Genomic DNA, 20,002 nt, shown 5'->3' with positions numbered 1-20,002 from the left:
ACGTCGTACAGCTGTTACTGCCAGGGAGCTCGGCTTCGTTCCTGAGATCTTGTTGGCAGCCACCTTACGGTCCGCAGTGTTGGTACCTTGCGATAACCCGAACCTGTTAAAAAAACCAACCAAACAAAAAAAACCCAACCACCTTCTGTCTGTAATAGTTCTGAGAAGAATCTGGGACCTTTTGGGAACAGAACAGGGAATCTGGGAACAATAAGCTGCCAGCTGATTGCTGGGCTGCAAAGAATTGGCCGGCGTGACAAAGTCAACGGGAGAGCTGCAGACCCTGCAACGCTCTCAGTCTGGAGTCTGCAAAGCTATATTAAGCTGTGTTCTGCTTCACGTACGCTGCAGTAAAGAAGAGATCACTGTTGCTTCTGTGAAAATGAAGCCATGATATGGGTGTATTGGAAACTTGTCACCAGTTGCTGTGGAATGCAGCTTCCCACCTCTGGAGCGTGCAGACCTCTCCACTTTTGTGCTGGTTGCAAGGATATTAACAGCCCACTTCTCTAGGGGCTGTCTTTGTCTCTGCCTTTGAGTCTCTGCCCTCTTGTTTTTGCTTTTGGTGCAGTCCTTTTGTGGTCTGTTGTCACATATTTCAGTGTAGATCCAGCCACAAAGCTGTCTCGGTAACATGGTGTTGAGGAAAACTCATTTTCAAAGTTGTAGCTATATATCTTACAGCAAATACTGTGATGCAGCAAGCTGCAATTTGTGATTCTCTGGCCGCAGTAATAAGAAAGGAAGAAGTAGCAATAAATGGATGAAACGGTAATAATCCTGGTTGCCTCCAAAATGAGAAAGAATCTAATTTTTTTTTTTTTTTTACTCCATTCTTGATGTTTTTGTGTCTGGCAGTAAATGGTCACTGCTGATAATCGCACTTATTACTGTAGATCAGTTGTAAGAAACCTGGACCTGAAAGAAGAGTGATTATGTGGAGCACTGGAGTGACCCAACTGCATAACGAGATTGCACTCTCGCCTCTGCCTTCTGCAGAGTTACTAGATTTGTGTGATGTCTTGAGTTATTACACAGACACTAAAGCATTTTTCCACAATTTGAAAACCTTCCTCCGTTAGCATGGCTTAGATGCTTGCAGTGCCCAGGAATACTTTAGAAATGGCTGCTGTGCGGACTGTATCTCCTCTAATTTAGCCGTTTAGAAGTGAAGTGTGTATAATATTCTGGATCCCTTCAGAGAAGCATTTTGAATGATTAATTTCATCATCGCGTTTCCTTTTTTTTTTTTTTTATTTTTAAAAAATATAGATCCACTAGAGGGTGGGATACATCAACCTCTGGAGATTTGGTGTTCCCTTTCAGCAAATGTAGTGTTGCACCAGATTATATGAATGTATGGTCACTCCCATGTACAATGTTCTCAAGGGGTTTCGATTGGGTAAGCTCTTTATAAACAATAAAGCCAACTGCCCCCCTTTGAAAGGGCCCCCTTCTGCGGACTCAGGCAGAAACTCCAGATGCTGTCTGTGAACCCTTGGGAGCGATGGAAACCCTTTCAGGCAGCACAGGGTTTAAGGGGCTATAATGAATTCGGCTCTTGGCCCAGCTGTGATATATTCATATCAGAGTTTACTGAGGATGGTCTTCAGTTACAGTAATAACTTGTGAAGTTTTTACTATCAGCTTTTTTGGGTGAAGAGGAAAGGGAAGCTTTTCTTAAAGACTTTTTTAAAATTCTATTTCTACTTTGTAATTATTGACAAACTAAATTCCTCTGAAGGGAGATGGAAGTGTTTGATAACAGAGAATGAAACAATGGAAATAAATTTTGGTAGTGAAGCTTCGTTGCGGCAAAATGCTGCTTTCCAAATTGTTCTGTTGATTGTGTCTTGAACTGACACATGAAGCATGCAGTCTGCTCTGATTTAAGCTCCTAAAATGCCTTTTAACCAGAACCAATTTTTCCTGCAGAAGAGCTATAAAATGTTTAGAGTTTTGCTTTACTATTCTTTGTGCTTGAGGAAAAAAAACTGGTTTGGAAACTCCTTTGCAAAACTCAAAATCAAGTTGCAGATTGGGCTTCAAACTCTGTATTCCTTATCCCGAGGTATTCCTGTGCGTGCTTCCTCCTGGCAGAGGCACCTGGTGCTCCTGGGATCCCACTGCCCATCATTTCTTAGAGCAAGAGTAAGAAGGAAGAAGAAAATCTTGTTGCTACCACAAATTGTCACCCCCGTGCACGGGGAATTGCCATGTCTGTTGGTTGGAATCCCCTTTTGGTACCGGTGAGAGCCCTGCCTCAGTGGAAGAGAATACAGCCAAAATTGTTTCTTGGCTTCACCAAACTATTTCTTTTAAATTCTTCTAAGCTGGAAAGGGCAGTTACTGTTTTGGTGAAAGGAACCTAGAGATGACTCTTGGCTTGAACCAGACTTACAAGGGAAGAGTGGAAAGGGCTGTGCAATGAGCTATAGCAAAAGACAAACATCCCTGCAAGCTGTTTGTGCTGGGGATGGAGGTCTGCTGTATGCAAATATTTATGTCTTCACAAATCCAAATAAACGTCTCTTGCCTGAGAGAGATTATTTCATTACTGCTTTCTTCAGTTGGCAGTGGGGGAAAGCTGGCATGTGAAGTGTTAGAAGAGCTTTTAAATATAAGGCCGTAGTGCCTGAGAACATATATCTCAAGGACAAGTAAGAAATATTTTCTGCTGTTCATAAGGACCCACCCTGATAATGTTCAAGGGCTTCAGGAGGAACAACTTTATTGATTGAAGTTTAGAGTGTGATTTTTGGTGTAGTGAGTGAAAGCTAGAAGTGTTGCTCTTGCAAGAACCAGGCAAAGAACACAAACGCAATCCTGTTGAGGAACACTGTGGACACACAGGATACATAGGCAGGTGTTCTGCAGACAGGGACCTGGGAGTCCTGGTGGACAACAAGTTGCCCATGAGCCAGCAATGTGCCCTGGTGGCCGAGAGGGCAAATTGCTTCCTGGGGAGCATCAAGAGGAGTGTGGCCAGCAGGTCAAGGGACATCATCCTCCCGATCTGCTCTGCCCTGGGGAGGCCACATCTGGAGCACTGTGTCTAGTTCGGGGCTCCCCGGGTCAAGAAGGATAGGGAACTGCTGGAGAGGGTCCAGCAAAGGGCTACAAAGATGCTCAGGGGACTGGATCATGTCCTTGATGAGGAAAGGCTGAGAGCCCTGGGGCTGTTCAGCCTGGAGAGGAGAAGGCTGAGAGGGGATCTCATCAATGCTGATCAATATCTAAAGGGTGGGTGACAAGGGGATGGGGCCAGGCTCTTCTCAGTGGTGCCCAGCGACAGGACAAGGCCAATGGGAACATGGGAAATTCCATCTAAACACAAAGAGGGACTTCTTTGCTGTGAGGGCGGCAGAGCAGTGGCACAGGCTGCCCAGAGAGGTGGGGGAGTCTCCCCCTCTGGAGCCATCCCAAACCCGCCTGGACGCCGTCCTGTGCCACTGCTGGAGGTGCCCCTGCTCTGGCAGGGGGTGGAACTGGGATTCAAACATTGGAGCAATGTGGAAAAGTAAATGAGGAAAAGAAAACAGGGATGTAAAACCAGGCAGAGTAAGAATAAAGAAAAGTATCTGACTGTGCTTCTCTTCTGCGCTTGCTGCGGCTCTGCTCCTTTTAGTTTGGGGCAAACTCTATTGGACTGAAGGATTGTGGGGCTGCTGCAGATGCCCCTGTAGGCGATCATGTCTCCTGTATGACACGATCGACGTGTGGTGGTTCTGGCGCAGCAGCTGGGTGAGCGGGAGCAGACCCTGCTCCAGCGGTCGAGCAGCGGGACAAGCCTCTGCGAGCCAGGCCGGGCTCCACCATGGCACACATCTGCATGTGCTGGAGATGCTCGTGTGAAGCCTTGGCTGGGTTAGCTTGCCCTGTGGCTCCCGGGCTGGCGGTTGCCCTCCAGCCTAAGGGTGCCTGTGGTGCCAGCCTGGGGGCAGCTGCTCCCTGAAACAGAATGTGGGCAGCAGCCGGGGCTCAGCCACATTTCACCAGCAGCTCTGCTGCCCGGGAACCTTCCTGGAGAACACTTTTTCTGCACCTGGATTGTGAACATTACAAAAAATTTTCATGCCAAAGCTGTAGCCATGATGCACTTTCTGACTAGATTTCCCCCACCGCGGCCTCTCGCTTACCTCCTCTTCAAGAACTATAAATCTGCAGCCCTTTTAGAGCGATCATTGCTCAAAATTGCTGTCAGCCAAAAAGCATGGTAGTGATTTCTTCAGGAGGTGAAACCTTTCCTTATTAAATAATAGCCCTCAGCTTTCAGATTAGTTTAATTAAACACCACATTCTAAGCCTAATTCAGCTAAAAGCTGTTTCCCAGATGCTATTTAGCTTGAAACTGAAGGGCTATGCTTTTTCTTTTTTCTGGTTTTCACTAGAGAAAATTTGATTCTCTATTTCCCTAAAAGCTTGAAGATCTTCCTGGACCATTTCAACTAGTTTTGAATTCCAAAGTGCAGGCAATTTCTTTGCCCCTTGAAATGGCAGCCCCTTTTTGAGTGTGTTGCACACACTCAAAAGTGTCTTGAAGTCTTGATTATTAAATCAAAATAAGTCTGTTTCTTTCAGAAACCGCAATTTGCACTGATATCGCAAGATTGCACTCAACCTGATAACCCGTCCAGGCCTGCAGTGAGACTTTCATCTAAGTGGATATTAAACTACATGTGAGTAGTTTATGTGAAGAAACATGTTTCTGGGGTTTCCAGCACTGGTTACCACTTTTTGATTGCTAGTTGGGCAGAGATTGGAAAGTATTTCCATTTCCAGAGTGGTGTTTCTTACCTGTTAATGCAAGCTGGAAGAAAAATGTATGAAAAATATGACATTTTCTTGATTCACTTCTCCAGAAGTGGAAAAGAAACGTTGACATTAAAAAGCATTTAATGTTAGATTCTGTTAGGGAAGGGATTGATCGACTGATCTTCCCAAATGGAAACTGCCTCTGGAGAAACCTGAGAAGTTTTTGATGGAAAAGGCAGTGCTGGCATTCCTCACCAGGGCCCCAGCAAATGGATTTCAGGGGTTTGTATTTGATAGAGCTGGGATACGTGCTTGCTTGGTGGCTTCCTTTAGAGCGTTTTCAGTTCTGCAGTGTTTTAGAAAATCCCGAGAACTTTACAGTCAGATTTGAAAGCACAGGCCTGGACTTTCTCAGAAAAATGCTTTAAAGCTTTATTATTTTTTTAAAAATATTTTTAGTTAAAATTCATGCATATCTAAAGGTCATTTGAAGAAAAATTCTTCTGCTTAGGTGAACTTCCCATGAAACCCTGGCAGACTTACTTCAGCTCGTCTCGTGGCCTGTGGGTCACAGCTGACACCACTGTGGTCCAGACCTGACCCAGCCAAATATAGTCAGAGCTCTGGAGACAGCAGAACTGGGAGATGAAGGATGCGCTTCTTCCTGGGAGAAGCGAACAGTTTTGCTTTCTTGAAAAAGTACCTACAGTTTCCAGAAGACTAATATTCATGATTTTGCTCCTGCAGGAAATAAGGCATCTTTAAGGCTTTATTCTGATTCAGAATTCCTTTGAAATAACAGAATTGCTCTCAGAAAAGAAGTTATCATCTTTGTCTAGGAGCCAGTGCTATTTACCTACGTGCTTTCTCTCTCTGCTGCTTTTGGAATAGCTTTGAACTGGGTATATTACTTGATTTTTAATCTTACTATTATGTAAAATATTTCCATAAAAATGATAACTTTCCAGTACTTCTTTCTAGTCAATACTTTGCTTAGGCTGGCTTTGTGCTTGTCATAGGACATCAGCCTTGTAAAAACTTATGGTGCCATCAAAAGCATCTTCAGGTTGTTTGGGCTATGCAGAGGTGGGCTGTTTAGGATATGGTTTGCGGGAGAATCAGTGGAATAAAGGAATGGCTCAATCTGAGGAACAATTCTTGAGAGAGATGATAAGGGGGGGGAAGCACAAGAGGGCCTCCGTCCTGAAAATATTCTCTGATTTGCTATTTTTAAAAAACAAAAGCTCTAAATGCAAAAAAGATGTGGTTCCTTCTATTAATGCGTATTTCATTCCTTGGTAACTGTTTCCAAGCTGTATTGTTAATGGTGAAAACCAAAGCAAAACTCATTCTAGCCTTTGAAATTACTTGACAGTTTTTCCTCTCCTGTTTTAAAGCTCGTACGGGTGGGCTGAATCAGTCTGGTTAGTGCTGCTGCTCCTGTAACTCCAGTGGCAAGAAGTCTCCTGCTGGAGGTGGTGGCCTGAACATGCAGGGACGACTTGAGCGTGGCTAAAACTATCACAAAGAGCAGAATCCAACGAGCAGCAAGCTCTGCCCATTAACGAACCCAAGCGATTGAGTCCCTCTGCTCCCCCGTGCCGGTGTCAGTAGCTCACGTATGGCGACAACAGAGTTGGGGGCTGCACAAATTCCCCAGTGGTTCGACGGCATGTGTGCAGTGAGTTTGTGTTATGGTTTGAGAAATGCACAATTTATTGCTGTTTTGGCAATTATTCTCTCACCCGATAACCCCTCCCCACTTGGGAAGGGCAATTGGGGAAAAACAAGGAAACACACCAGCTGAAACATAAATAGATTTAATAGAGTAAGACTAGATAATTAACATTAATAGCATTAAAGAACCAGTATTGATCCCAATACCAGTATAAAATACACAAAGACTATACCCAGCCCATTCTATCAGTAGAAGCCATGTGCTCCCAGCAGTGACAGCCCATGTGGGGCACTGCCAGCGCTGCGGCTTCGGGAGGAAGGGACGGGCTCAGGGCTCCAGCACCGGGGCGAGGAGTTCTTGGGATGGCAGCCATCATGGGAGAGAGAGAACTCCTCAGCAAACTTCTGAATTTCTGTGGAATGGGCTAGTTCATACCATGACCTAACCCTGTTGGCCAGTTTGGCTCCAGTGCCCCGGTCTCGCTCGACCTCATCCCCACACCCAGCGAGCTTGAAAACACTGAGTCCCTGAAACCCACATACCATCGCTGGCTGTGAAGTAAGTATTTTCACAAATTCGGACACTGGAGTCTTCTATGAGTCCAGTTTTCCCAAGCATTAGAAGAGAAATTAGTCCTGGACAGTTTGTAGGGGCTTTTTTTTTTTTTTTTTTTTTGCTTTGCCTGCTTCAGCTCCATCTGTGTTCCATGTTGGAAATCTGCAGCTGTATGGATGTTTGCAAAGACTTCCTTGGTGGGATGCTGTTAAACACCAGCCAGGGAAAATTACACTTTGGATGGGGGGGGATGGTCCCATCTCTTTGAAATTACTTGTTTTCTTGATTTTATGGTGTTGAGTCCAGAAGGAGGAAAATTGGTGGCTAGCAGTGGTTCTGCTTTGGTTTAATTGAAGATGTCACTTAAGAAAATCTCATTTGGTTCTGGTGGTTTTTGAATTTAAGCACATCTTTTCTTTTTCCTATTACCCAAGTGCACAGGAAGCATTTTGAATTTAGTGCCAAAATTACTCGTTTTTTGCTAACACACAGGTGTGCACCTGAAAGCGAGGGTTTTGTTATCCTGAAGGGTGAGATGAGAGTGTGTTGAACAAAGAGAAACTGTATTTGACTGTGGATGAGTGAATTTGCATCAAAGTTATTGTACATCTGTTCTTAGAACAAATTCCCAGTATCAGTCTGACAACATGACATTTGGGCTGCAGACTGGGAAGTGGATTATTTAATGTGATATTCTACTATCCCTTATCAAATCAAACACGTGGAATTTTGTACTTATTTGCTGCCCACCTTCCCTGGGCTTTAACACTCACCAGAGAAATCAGATTTAAGTATTTGTCTGTAATTGTTTTTCTCTCCTGTGTAATGGTGAAGATTAATTGACTATCTTCTGTCCCACTGGGGACACTTCACCCCTGCCTTTGGGTGTATTCTGGGACATTGGTGGTGATTTGGGGACAGGGGGAATCTTTAAAGAACCTGGAGTTCTGCTGGAAACGCCCCAGTGCTTCAAACTGAGGCTCAAACCGATATCAGCTTTTTATCGTGGCACATCATTTGTTTTCCTTGGTGTGAAAAATATAAAACCAAGGAGGCAAAGCAGGGAGGAACAAGTATGATGCTAAGTATATCAATACCTGCTATAGAAGCAGCTTTCCTTCCTCAGGATTAATTTTGCTGAGTCATAAATGTGAAGCACTTGAGAAATGAGTCATTAAATTTGCCTGTGCTAAATTAGTTGGTTAAACATGAGAAAATGCATTTTATGTTTACCGATGTAACTGTAGTTATGAAGGCTTTTGCTAATGAATTCTTAATGGCATTACTGGTGGCTAATTTGGGCAACATTTCTGTGTGTGACTTAGTCATAGAATTGTCTAGCTTGGAAGAGACCTTTAAGATCACTAACTCCAACCATCACCCCAACCCCGCCAAACCCACCACTAACCCACGTCCCTCAGCACCACGTCTTCTCCTCTGTTAAGTACCTCCAGGGACGGCGACTCCACCACTGCCCTGGGCAGCCTGTGCCAGTGCTGGACAACCCTTTCACTGAAGAAATTTCTCCTAACACCCATCCTAAACCTCCCCTGGCACAACTTGAGGCTGTTCCCTCTTGTCCCATCGCCTGTTCCTTGGGAGCGGAGACCGATGCCCCCTCGCTACCCCCTCCTTTCAGGGAGCTGTTGAGAGCGAGAAGGTCTCCCCTCAGCCTCCTCTTCTCCAGGCTGAACACCCCCAGGGCCCTCAGCCGCTCCTCATTAGACTTGTCCTCCAGCCCCCTCACAGCTCCGTGGCCCTTCTCTGGACACACCCCAGCCCCTCAATGTCTGTCTTGTCGTGAGGGGCCCAATATTTCCGTATATGTCTCTGCTGGTGAGGGGAGATGAAAGCCTGATTGTGCAGGACCTTCATTGCTTTGTTACTTTTTTGACTGGATTGAGGAATATACTCAACTTTGATTCAAGATTTCAAGATAATCAGCTCTGCTGATTAGCCCTAATGTGCTTCCAGTAGGCTGTTGCCAAAATGTTACTCATTGGGATTATTTAGAGGTGCCCGACTCATTCTTGCTTCCCAGGCAAAAGTGGCCACTTGCACAGAAGTCCAGTGTAACTGTTTATATATAGTTTTCTCTCTTCTGTGCTGATCATCAGTGTTAAAGAGGCCCTGACAATAAATACATGGAGTATGCAGATGGTCAAGGTTTTGTTGCTCTTTGCACTTTGGGTGCTGAAGAACTTGATAGAGAGGAAAAGATCAGAGAGGGCAATAATGCTGCCGTAGTTTTCTCTCTTTCCTGCTCTGGAAGAAGGGGCATCCAAGATGCTTTCGTTCTGGCTTTGGAGTCACAGAGGAAAGGCGATCTGAGCTGATAATTGATTTTTTTAGAGTACAGAAGGCCAAGCAGTGACTCATGGGCTAAATCCTGTTTTGCAATGCAGCCTTCTGACCTAAGAGAATGACAAATGGCTGTGTGAATTACCAGCTCCTCAGCATGGAGATGTAATGTTGCTGCTCGCCCGGAGCAGTTCCCAGTGCTTCTGCTCCCCAAAGGAGCAGGGTCCGGGCATGGGTGAGCAGCAGGCTTTTTGGGCTGGTTGACAGCTACCGTGGCATGGAAATAAGCTGTGCTGGCATCGCTGCAGGTTTTAGTGCGGGTCGTGGGTCCTGTAAGGACCTCACCAATCACTGCGCTCACTTGTGCAGTCAAGGACAAAATTAAAACAAAAATGTTATCAAAGTATTAGTATTTAAAGGGCTTGCTCATAAAAATAACTGACACATAGAAAGACAAGCAACAAAGCCAACTGTATCCTGGGCTGCATCACAAGTGTGGCCAGCAGGTCAAGGGAGGTGGTTCTGCCCCTCTACTCTGCTAGGGTGAGACTCCACCTGGAATAATGAGTCCAGCTTGGGGACTACCAACATCTGAAGGAGATAGACCCGTTGGAGCGGGTCCACAGGAGGCTCCAAAGACGCTGTGAGGGCTGGAGCCCCTCAGCTGGGAGGACAGGCTGGGAGAGTTGGGGGTGTTCAGCCTGGAGAAGAGAAGGCTCCAGGGAGACCTTAGAGCAGCTTTCCAGTGTCTGAAGGGGGCCTACAGGAGAGCTGGAGAGGGACTTTTTACAAGGGCATGTAGAGATAGGACGAGGGGGAACAGGGTTTTACACGGGAAGAAGGGAGACTGAGATGAGATCTGAGGAAGAAATTCTTTGCTGTGCGGGTGGTGATCCCCTGGGGCAGGCTGCCCAGAGAAGCTGTGGCTGCCCCATCCCTGGAGGTGTTCAAGGCCAGGTTGGACGGGGCTTGGAGCAACCTGGGCTGGTGGGAGGTGTCCCTGCCCAGGGCAGGGGGTTGGGACTAGATGGTCTTTAAGGTCCTTTCCAACCTAAACCATTCTATGAATATGTTTAAAACAACAACAAAACCGACATGATGGTGCCTACAATTATCAACTGCGCAGGAAGGTCAAAAATAAAGTGCGCTGCAGGAGTTGCAGGCATACCCAAAGCGAAGGGGCCTGCCGCGGAGAGGAAGGAGGCATGCAGCAGCCAGGCCAGCATAGAAAACTGCTGGAATTAAGTTGTCTACATGTGCATGAGTTTACAAGCTCAGGCAACAAAACTAAAATAAGCTCTGTTTGTTATGAATCATTATTGACTGAATGATTTATAGTGTACGTAGCTTCTACAAGTGACTGCAAATGCAGGTGATTTTTATATTGCCTTTCTTTCTGATTGGAATAAGGTCACTTTGACTCCATGTGATGCTGGTTTGGATTAATTGCAAACTTTCCATATGGTCCTCCATCCTTGAGACATGTAGCCTGGTAAGACTTTTGGAGGTGGCATGATTGATACCAAAGGATAACAAAGTTAATAGCAGCTTTTTCACTTTCATCAACAGAATCACACCATTCCTTGTTCTTCTGCTTGGCTACGGCATGCAGGTGGCCTGGAGTTTGGGCAGACAGTTTTAGAGTTGAGGACCGTCTTGAATAATTATTCTAAAATGGGGTGGTGTTGCTGTGGTTGTTGGGCACACGACAGTGGTCATGCCATAGGCAACAGGCAATCAGAACGGTCATGGAATGGGTGCACCAGGCTGTCAGCCCCCTCATACATCTGAGTAGCTCCTCTTTTCTTTAAGCCATCTCCATCTCCTGACCACAGCAATATTACACGAGCAGGGGAGTTTGTGTCCCTTTTTGATTTTGCTGCCTCACAAGGGGAAAGGAGTAGGCCCTCATCTCTGTTCCCCACAACAAAATAAAATCAGCATTTTTGAGATGACTGGGGGGGGAAGCACTGCTCTCTCACAAAGGACTTTTTTTCAATGCTTCTGTCAAGTGTTGTAGAATCATGGTATTTCATTATATTATCTCATTTCCAAAATAAAACTGTTGCTTTTTCAGGTTGGGTTTGCTGTTTGTTAGATGAAAAATGTTTAGCATTGATGCACCAAAAAATTCATGTGAGCCGTCCAAGGTATCAGAATTTCTAGAAAGGAAAAGGATTGCTAATTGTGGATTTCTCCCAACCTACAGAAAATTCTATTTTTGAATATATTCAACATAATTGCTCATTATGTAAGTATGTTAAAATGTACAACACCCTTACCCTGTCGTCTTTCATTGAATGTCACGCTGTGAATTACAAATCTGTTAATGTAGATGTAGAACTTACACATTCCAAATGCAAAGATCTATTTTCTCTTCCAAGTCTTTTATGAGCCCATCTGTGATTGCTAGCTTGTAAGAAGTGGATAGGAGCAATACGCGCTTCCGTGCAGGTTGTACATAAACTCTGTGCTCTTTCTAACTACTGTAACATGCAGTTTGTCAGCTTTAGAACGCCAACCAATTTTTTGTCTTAAGTTATGATAATTTATGCAGTATTTATGTACTGAAGCTTTTCCATAACTGCTTTCTGACTAAGAAACCATTAGGAGCCCAAATTATAAAAATCATAATTAACTGGGTATGTGGTAGAGCTGTCTAGCAGCGATGTCTTTATGCAAGAGATGTGGTCTGCCTTACAAATGAGGATTTAATCATCAGCTCTATACCAGATTAGTACAGGGCAGAGAATCTATCACTACAGGTTAATCAGGCGTAATGGGGGCTTTTTGACAATGGAACTGTCTCAGCAAGAAGTGTAGTGCTGTTCTGCCACACAGATTAAGCCGGCAGAAACCCAGGTGTGAAGCAGAGGAGTCCTGGGGCGATGGAGAGCTCGGCAATTCATCCCTTTGCTGGAACAAAAAGGGGTTTGTTGGCTGCACTGGGACTGGTGCCTTGTGTGACCTACTTGTGCCACAAGTGTCAAGCAGGTCCTGACATCGAACTGCTCAGCAACCAGGACTTGCAGAGAAACCATGGCATCTGGGGTTTTTTAGTGCGTGATTTTTATTTTTCTCTTCTTTTCTCTTCCTTAGTGGGACAGAATCATAGCATCATATGGTTTAGGTTGGAAGGGACCTTAAAGATCATCCAGCTCCAACCCCCTGCCCTGGGCAGGGACACCTCCCACCAGCCCAGGTTGCTCCAAGCCCCGTCCAACCTGGCCTTGAACACCTCCAGGGATGGGGCAGCCACAGCTTCTCTGGGCAGCCTGCACCAGGGGCTTACCACCCTCAGAGTAGAGAATTTCTTCCTCAGATCTCATCTCAATCTCCCCTCTTCCAGTGTAAAACCCTGTTCCCCCTCGTCCTATCCCTACATGCCCTTGTAAAAAGTCCCTCCCCAGCTCTCCTGTAGGCCCCCTTCAGACACTGGAAAGCTGCTCTAAGGTCTCCCTGGAGCCTTCTCTTCTCCAGGCTGAACCCCCCCCAACTCTCCCAGCCTGTCCTCCCAGCAGAGGGGCTCCAGCCCTCCCAGCATCTCCGGGGCCTCCTCTGGCCCCGCTCCAACAGCTCTGTGTCCTTCTGCTGTTGGGACCCCCCGAGCTGGAGGCAGCACTGCAGGGGGGTCTCCCCAGAGCAGAGCGCAGCAGAGGGGCACAATCCCACCCTCACCCTGCTGGCCACGTGCTGGGGATGCAGCCCGGGGTGCCGGGGGCTTTCTGGGCTGCCAGCGCATGTGGCCGGCTCATGTTGAGCTTCTCGTCTACTGACACCCCCAAAAGAATCTGTCTTTTCAGAGTGAGGCTGATGATCTTTATCTGTGTGGCGAGGCCAGTTCAGCTGGGACACAGCTGGAGAAGGCCCTGAGGGATACTGGCAAGGTTAGACCATGTTCTCTTTGAGCCCATCCATGGGTACAAATGTACTTCTTCTGCCAGCTGGTATCTATTTTTTCTCTTTTCTGCTTTTGCCAAATGACAAAATTGAAATGATCCTATGGCTGGTCTTGGATTTATGAAAGTCAAAGTACATGGAGAGTTTTAAAGCAGAAGATGGTTTATGCTGTGTCACTGCCCTTATCCACAGTCCAACGTGTGTGTGTCTTGGGGAAGACCAGTGCACACAGCGGTACCCAAAGCTGTCTGAAATTATGCTGGTTTGTAACTTTAAGGCGTTTTTTGTTTTTTTTTTTTTTTTACTGTAGGACAGAACTGTGTTTGTCAGCCGAGGCGTGCAGCAGCATCCATGTTGTAAACTGGACTAAGTCTGACCTGCTGGTCTGGGACATAAGCTGCTGTTACCTCTTACTGGGACCTGTACTGTTCAACATCTTTGCTGGTAACATGAACAGTGGGGTTGAGCGCACCCTCAGCAAGTTTGCCGATGATAGCAAGTTGTTCAGCGAGGTAGACATGTTGGAGGGGAGGGATGCCATCCAGAGGGACCTGGACAGGCTGCAGAAGTGGGCCCAAGCCAACCTCAAGCAGTTCAACAAGGCCAAGTGCAGGGTCCTACATCTGGGTTGGGGCAACCCCAAGCACAAATACAGGCTCAGCAGGGAATGGCTGGAGAGCAGCCCTGAGGAGAAGGACCTGGGTGTGCTGATTGACCAGAAGCTCAGCATGAGCCAGCAATGTGCGATCACAGCCCAGAAGGCCAACTGGATCCTGGGCTGCATCAAGAAGTGTGGCCAGCAGGTCAAAGGAGGTCATTCTGCCCCTCTACTCCACTCTCATGAGACCCCACCTGGAGTACTGCATCCAGCTCTGGAGTTCCCAACAGCAGAAGGACATGGACCTGCTGTAGCATGTCCAGAGGAGAGCCACGAGGATGATCCGAGGGCTGGAGCACCTCTCCTATGAGGAGAGGCTGAAAGAGCTGGGGTTGTTCAGTCTGGAGAAGAGAAGGCTCCGGGGAGATCTTATTGTGGCCTTCCAGTACCTAAAGGGGGCCTACAGGAGAGCTGGGGAAGGACTTTTTACAAGGGCATGTAGGGATAGGACGAGGGGGAATGGCTTTAAACTGGAAGAGGGCAGGTTTAGATTAAACATTAGGAAGAAATTTTTTACTTTGAGGGTGGTAAGGCACTGGAGCAGGTTGCCCAGAGAGGTTGTTGAGGCCCCATCCCTGGAGGTGTTCAAGGCCAGGCTGAACGTGGCCTTGGGCAACCTGGTCTAGTGGGAAGTGTCCCTGTCTATGGCAGGGGGTTTGGACCTTGGTGTTCTTCAAGGTCTCTTCCAACCTAGACCATTCTATGACTCTATACCTGCTTTGGTGCTGGGGAAGCTAGATGACTTAGAAGCTGTGATGATTTAGGCTTGTGAAGATTGAATGAGTAAATAACTCTGGTCTGAGGCACACCCGTGCCTGGGACAGAGGTGGAGAGCAAAGCCCAGCTTTGCACAAGCTTCCTTAGATGGGATGATGAGGAAGACCCATTGATGGACTTTCTGGGGTGACAACTGTTTAGGGCCCCAGGGAGAACGGGAAGCAAATAGTTTCTCTGCTGGAGACTTATCCTGGACATTGGGAAGTCCTCTGTGCTGCAGTTCCTCTGGGACATGATGATTGTGGGGCCTTGCCATGCAAGGAAGACTGCTCTGAGGATACTCAGGTGAGCTGCTGCAGAGTCACGTTAAACAATTCCTTGACATGAATGAGTCTTTGCCAGGCTCTGCCTTGATTCACTGGCTGGCTTGGCCATGGCTCTGTATGTAGTTGCTCCTAAGAGTGTCCTTGCAACTCTTTGTGAGCATAGTTTTATATTTTATTTTTATATATATATTCTTTTTTTAAAATCACAGAATCACAGAATTTTTTAGAGTTGGAAGGGACCTCTAAAGATCATGTAGTCCAACTCCCCTGCTAAAGCAGGATTGCCTAGAGCATGTTACTCAGGTTGTATATATCTTATCTATGTATATAAGATATGTATATATCTCATCTAGAAGGAAGAAGCAAAACTTCACTGAAATATTTTCTGGCTTAGGAAGAATCTCAATAGAAAGTGTGACCCTTCTGGGTGTCTCGCTGAAATTGAGCCTTTTTGTTCTTAATCAGGCCATTTTTTCACCTTTTGGTTGTATCTCCTCTTGCAGCTTGAGCTAAAATTTGGTTTTGGTGGAGCTTTCTGGTGCCCAACCTTGCAGGGAAGGAGCAATGCCCAAGAGGAAGGCTCTCCTTCTGACTTACCAAGATGTCCTGAGCGCAATACTTCTCATAACACACACAGCCCAGCAAATTGAGTAATCTTCTGTAAAATAGATGGAAGTCACAAAATGAAGCGTCTTCGGTGCAGCTACATGAAAATATTGGAATGACAGGTATGCTTTTGCAGAAAGCTCAAGTCGGGTGGTTACAGAGCGCTCGCTCGACCTGCCAGCTGGCAGAAGAGCTGCGTTTCTCCCCCAGCCTCTCCCTCTGAATGCCAGAGGTCTCTTGTTGCCTATCATGGTTCTAATTTTGCTGGGGGAAAAAAATGAAAAATCTGTGTCAATGATGCCATAGCCTAAACTGTTATGAACTGTAGGGTTTATTACTGTGGGTTGCCATAGATAATAATAGTATCTTGCCACTTTTCCTATGTGCTGTGCGAGATTGCTGTCACATTATAAAGACTGTCTGGTGCTCGCCAGGGGTTAGCAAAGAAAATTAACTCAGTGCAGGGTAAGTGAGGTAAAGATGAGCTTGGGATGTGTTTTACTTGAACGTTTCACCAAACTTCAGTTAAATCTTTTTAAGGATTAAAAAAACCTGTTCTAGACCATGTCCTGTCTGTCCGTCCATCCATCCAGCAGTAGCTCTTCTCATCTGTGGGGGCAGTATTTGCTCTGCCTTCACCCCAAAAAATTCACAAATGGTTGAAGTGTTGATGGGTTTCTGTTCCTCCTGATCTTTTTTTTTTTTTTTTTCCTTAAAAAATCAAATTAACTCCTGAACTCTGCATTATAGCCTTTCAGTGGGCCTGTCTTCAGAAGCTATTATAAATTGTGCATCTATTTTAGCATCATTTCCTAAGGCAATTAAATCTTATCAGGCACATAGTTGGTCCGTCTCTCTGTGTTCCCTTGATAACTTTTTAACCCCTTGTCGGCTTTTGGTAAAATCTGACAGATAGATATCTAACTTATGGAATTCCTCCAGATTTTATGAAAACAGATGGCTAATTAAAGGAAAGTAACCCAATTAGTGTCCGGAAGGGAAATGTTTCATCATGTGCTTAGCCTTTGAGTTCTTCAGAGAATTTCCATGAAAGAAATACAAATAACCCAAATATAACAAAGCTTTGGCTGGTGCCAGCAATGGGAGTCCAGCCACAAGGCACAAACCTACTGGCATCGTTAGCCCTGCAGCTCATGCTTTCTTGTTTCCATTAACTATTTTAACGACAACAAACAAAGCTATTTAGGAAGTTGATTTAAGGTTTGTATTTCCACACCAGCTGGTTTCTTTACACCATTATTTTTGCGTTCTTGTAGTAAAAATAAGCTTGTAGAAAGAAGTGAGGGAACTAACATTGTGAACTGGCTTGGTCGGTTTGGGATGGATTTTCTCGGTGTGAGTGTCTGTGGCAGGGGACAGAGAGCCGTTGTCCCAGGCTTGGAATTGGTTTGGGGGTGAATTTGGCTTTGACCCAGCTTTGAGCAAGAGGCTGGGCTAGATGACCTCCCTGAGATCCCTTCCAAACTTACTTGTGCTATGGATTATAGCTTGATTATTATTATTTTTAAAAATCATCATTATTCATTATAATTCCCACCCTCTTGTTACATCTCTCCCTTTTTTTTTTTCTCCCCCTCCTAATAAAAAAATCAGTCTGTGTTTTTATCCCCCCCGCCCCCCTCCCAACCAGTGTTGTCCAGCATCTCTGCTTTCCCAGATGACTTCCCCAAAACTTGTGCAGCAAGGCTACTGCAATTCAAAGGCCTTGGAAGGCTCTGTAAAATCGCATGGTATCATTTGTGATACAGTCGCAGAGATACATTATGTCTGGCAACTCTGTGCTAGCGGGAAAGAGAGGAACCCTTTTTATTTTGTTTTACAGGACGTGGTTTCGGCTCCGATGTTTGAACCGCTCTCGTTATCCTCCTGCGACTGCTCTTGTAGTGATCGAGCTGCTTTCATCTGGGGCCCGGATAAGGAGATGTCAAAGATAAATTAGTTCCTGGAATGAGATGCTGTACGCGGATGCCTCACCTAGCTGGCGGAGCAGTAGCTAATGCAGGAGGACTGTACAAGCGTGTGCTAGTCTAAGAAACAAGTTTCTTGCTGTAATTGCAAATGGTTCCCCGGATAGGGAGAAGAGCAGAGCGCGGAGAGGATATTTGGGCGTACATCTGGGGATGTCATGCTGCGCCGTTCGCTGTTCTGACGAATGAACCCCTCGGAGAAGGGTAAGCTTTGAAGGTGCTCCATGGAGCTGGGATCTGTTTTGCTCATCTTATTTACATTTCTTTGCCAATAGCTATAACGTTATGTCAGAAGGCGTAACTTCAGTTCTGGAATCTATAACGGTGATAAGACCAACGTGATGCCCTTTATTGCCACTGAAACGAAGTTTTTAGCAGAATTATGCTTGGTGATTAAATCTCTTTAGAAAACAAGGGGCTTTTTAATTGATGAAAAATATATTTCAGAGACAGCAAACTGAGTATAAGCAGAAGTAGAACATGGACCCCAAAGAAGATTGGGAAATATTGCCTCCCTTATTTAATAATAATTTTCCAGTATTTGTTACATTTGAACTGTATTTTTGTCATAACTTTTATGACATGAAATACACCTTAAGCTCTCTTTCCAGGGCTCAGGAGATATTCTGCATGTTTGGTTGGAAGAGTATGGTTAAGGTCATTTTAGACGGATATGGAACTAGGGGCAGAAAACGGAACTGCTGAAACCATGCAAGTTTTGAAACACAGTTCGCTATTTTTAAATCTTTTATCAAATGTTGTGAATGGCTTTTGTGCTTTGCTCTATGAATGAAAAAGGCTTTACGTGGAATTGTACTTCCATAATGGCTCCAAATTTGACCCCTGGCAGCTCTAGATCAAAAAAAATAGTGGAAGAGCCCTAAAAATCTGAAGAGTTTTAACCCATGTTGCCATGCTATCCTTCATTAAATAAACAGACTAGACTTTTGGCTAGAACAGACTAAACTTTTGGCTAGAAAGCCAAAAATGCGCTAACCTAGTCCCACTCCTTCTGTTCACTGTGTGTAAATCTATTTACAAAAGACAAATGCAGCTTTTTTCTCAGCAGACAGTTATTTAAACAAATATCACCCGGGGGCGGGGGCGGGGCGGGGAATACTTTGACCGTTCCCTTGCTGCCTTTACTGGGGAGAGAGAAATTCATTAAGAAGCATCTCAAAACCAGGGGACTCTGAGAGGATATTTGTTTTAAACAAAACTATTCCTTTTGGATACTTGCAGTTTCATCAAACAGTGCTTAAGCTACATGTCATAAATATTATAGCTTTGCTTTTTCAGGTCTCGGACTGATTTCTGGAACAATGCAATTTACTTAATCTGCCACAGCTACCCACATCTTCTACCCCCTGCCGTTATTCGGTGCCCTCTGCTGTTCTCGGAGGTTGGGTCGTAGTTCTGCGCTCCTCATGGCCTCTGCCTCAAGTAAAGACTATTTTGATAGAGAAGGGAAGGAAAAGTGGCACATTTGTGAAATGCGTTGTGTTTGCGATAAGATTGGGCAGTGAATTTGGAGAGCAGCAGCATTAGCTGTAAGCATGTTTTCCAGTGTGTGACACAGGGCTTCTGGAAAATAGTAATTGCCTTCCTTTTCTTCTTAGGTCCTTGTGCTCTTCGCAGAAGAACTAGTTTATTTCTTTCTCTTGTTGTCCACTGAAATAGGTAGTGCAAAGTCTCCGAAAGAGCTCACGGTAATTCCATCTCAGAAAAGCCTTTCTGCCCCCTTGCTTGCTTCCTGCCACTTATTTGAGCACAGTTACTGCTTCCAGACCTTGTCTTGGTCAACCACTGCTAGATCCTCATTACTTGGTGGTGTCTACTCCCTCTTCTACTCCTACTCCCTCACTGACTGTCTCTACCTGTGCTGGCTTTGGGGCTTTCCTGAATATGAATGTTATTTTGTCTTGTCTGCATGCTTGTGTTGTGCATGATTGTATTCTGTATTGTAATACAAATAAATAGAATCTTAATAATTACCTTGGAAGGAGCCAAAGGAGAAAAAGTTATGACTAGGAGTGTTTCTTATCTTTCAACTCTGTGATTTTGATTCTTTTCTCAACATGCAGAGCTACCTCTGCAATTAAAACAGCCGCTAGATTCAAGAAGTGTTTGAATTGAAAATATTTTGGCATATCCCAGGGAAAGTGACACCTGTACTATGAAAGGTTTGATGATGGTGCTATTCTGCAATGTGTTCATGCCTCCAAGGACCATCAGTTTCTCTGATAAATGTTAGAACAATGAGCCTGTCACATGAGCGCATGTGCAATGCTCGCAAAGATATTTTTCATGCTAGGGTTGATGTCTTCAGAAAGTGTTGGTGTGTCTTCTGTTTGCCATACTTCACTGTTTATGATGTGAGTTTGCAGAGACTGCATCTGAGGTTAAAAGAGAAAGTTGAATGTGCAAGGTTTTCTTTAGGCATCTTGAGAAAATTGTCTTCAGAGGTCTCCACTCCGACTTCCAGCCCCTGCTCCTCTAGGTGTGATGCTTTCAGCTG

This window comes from Charadrius vociferus, unplaced genomic scaffold, assembly GCF_000708025.1.
Source record: "Charadrius vociferus isolate BGI_N301 unplaced genomic scaffold, ASM70802v2 scaffold472, whole genome shotgun sequence".
Lineage (NCBI taxonomy): Eukaryota > Metazoa > Chordata > Aves > Charadriiformes > Charadriidae > Charadrius > Charadrius vociferus.
The sequence above is the reverse complement of the archived record's forward strand: the minus strand, read 5'-3'. Positions refer to the sequence as shown.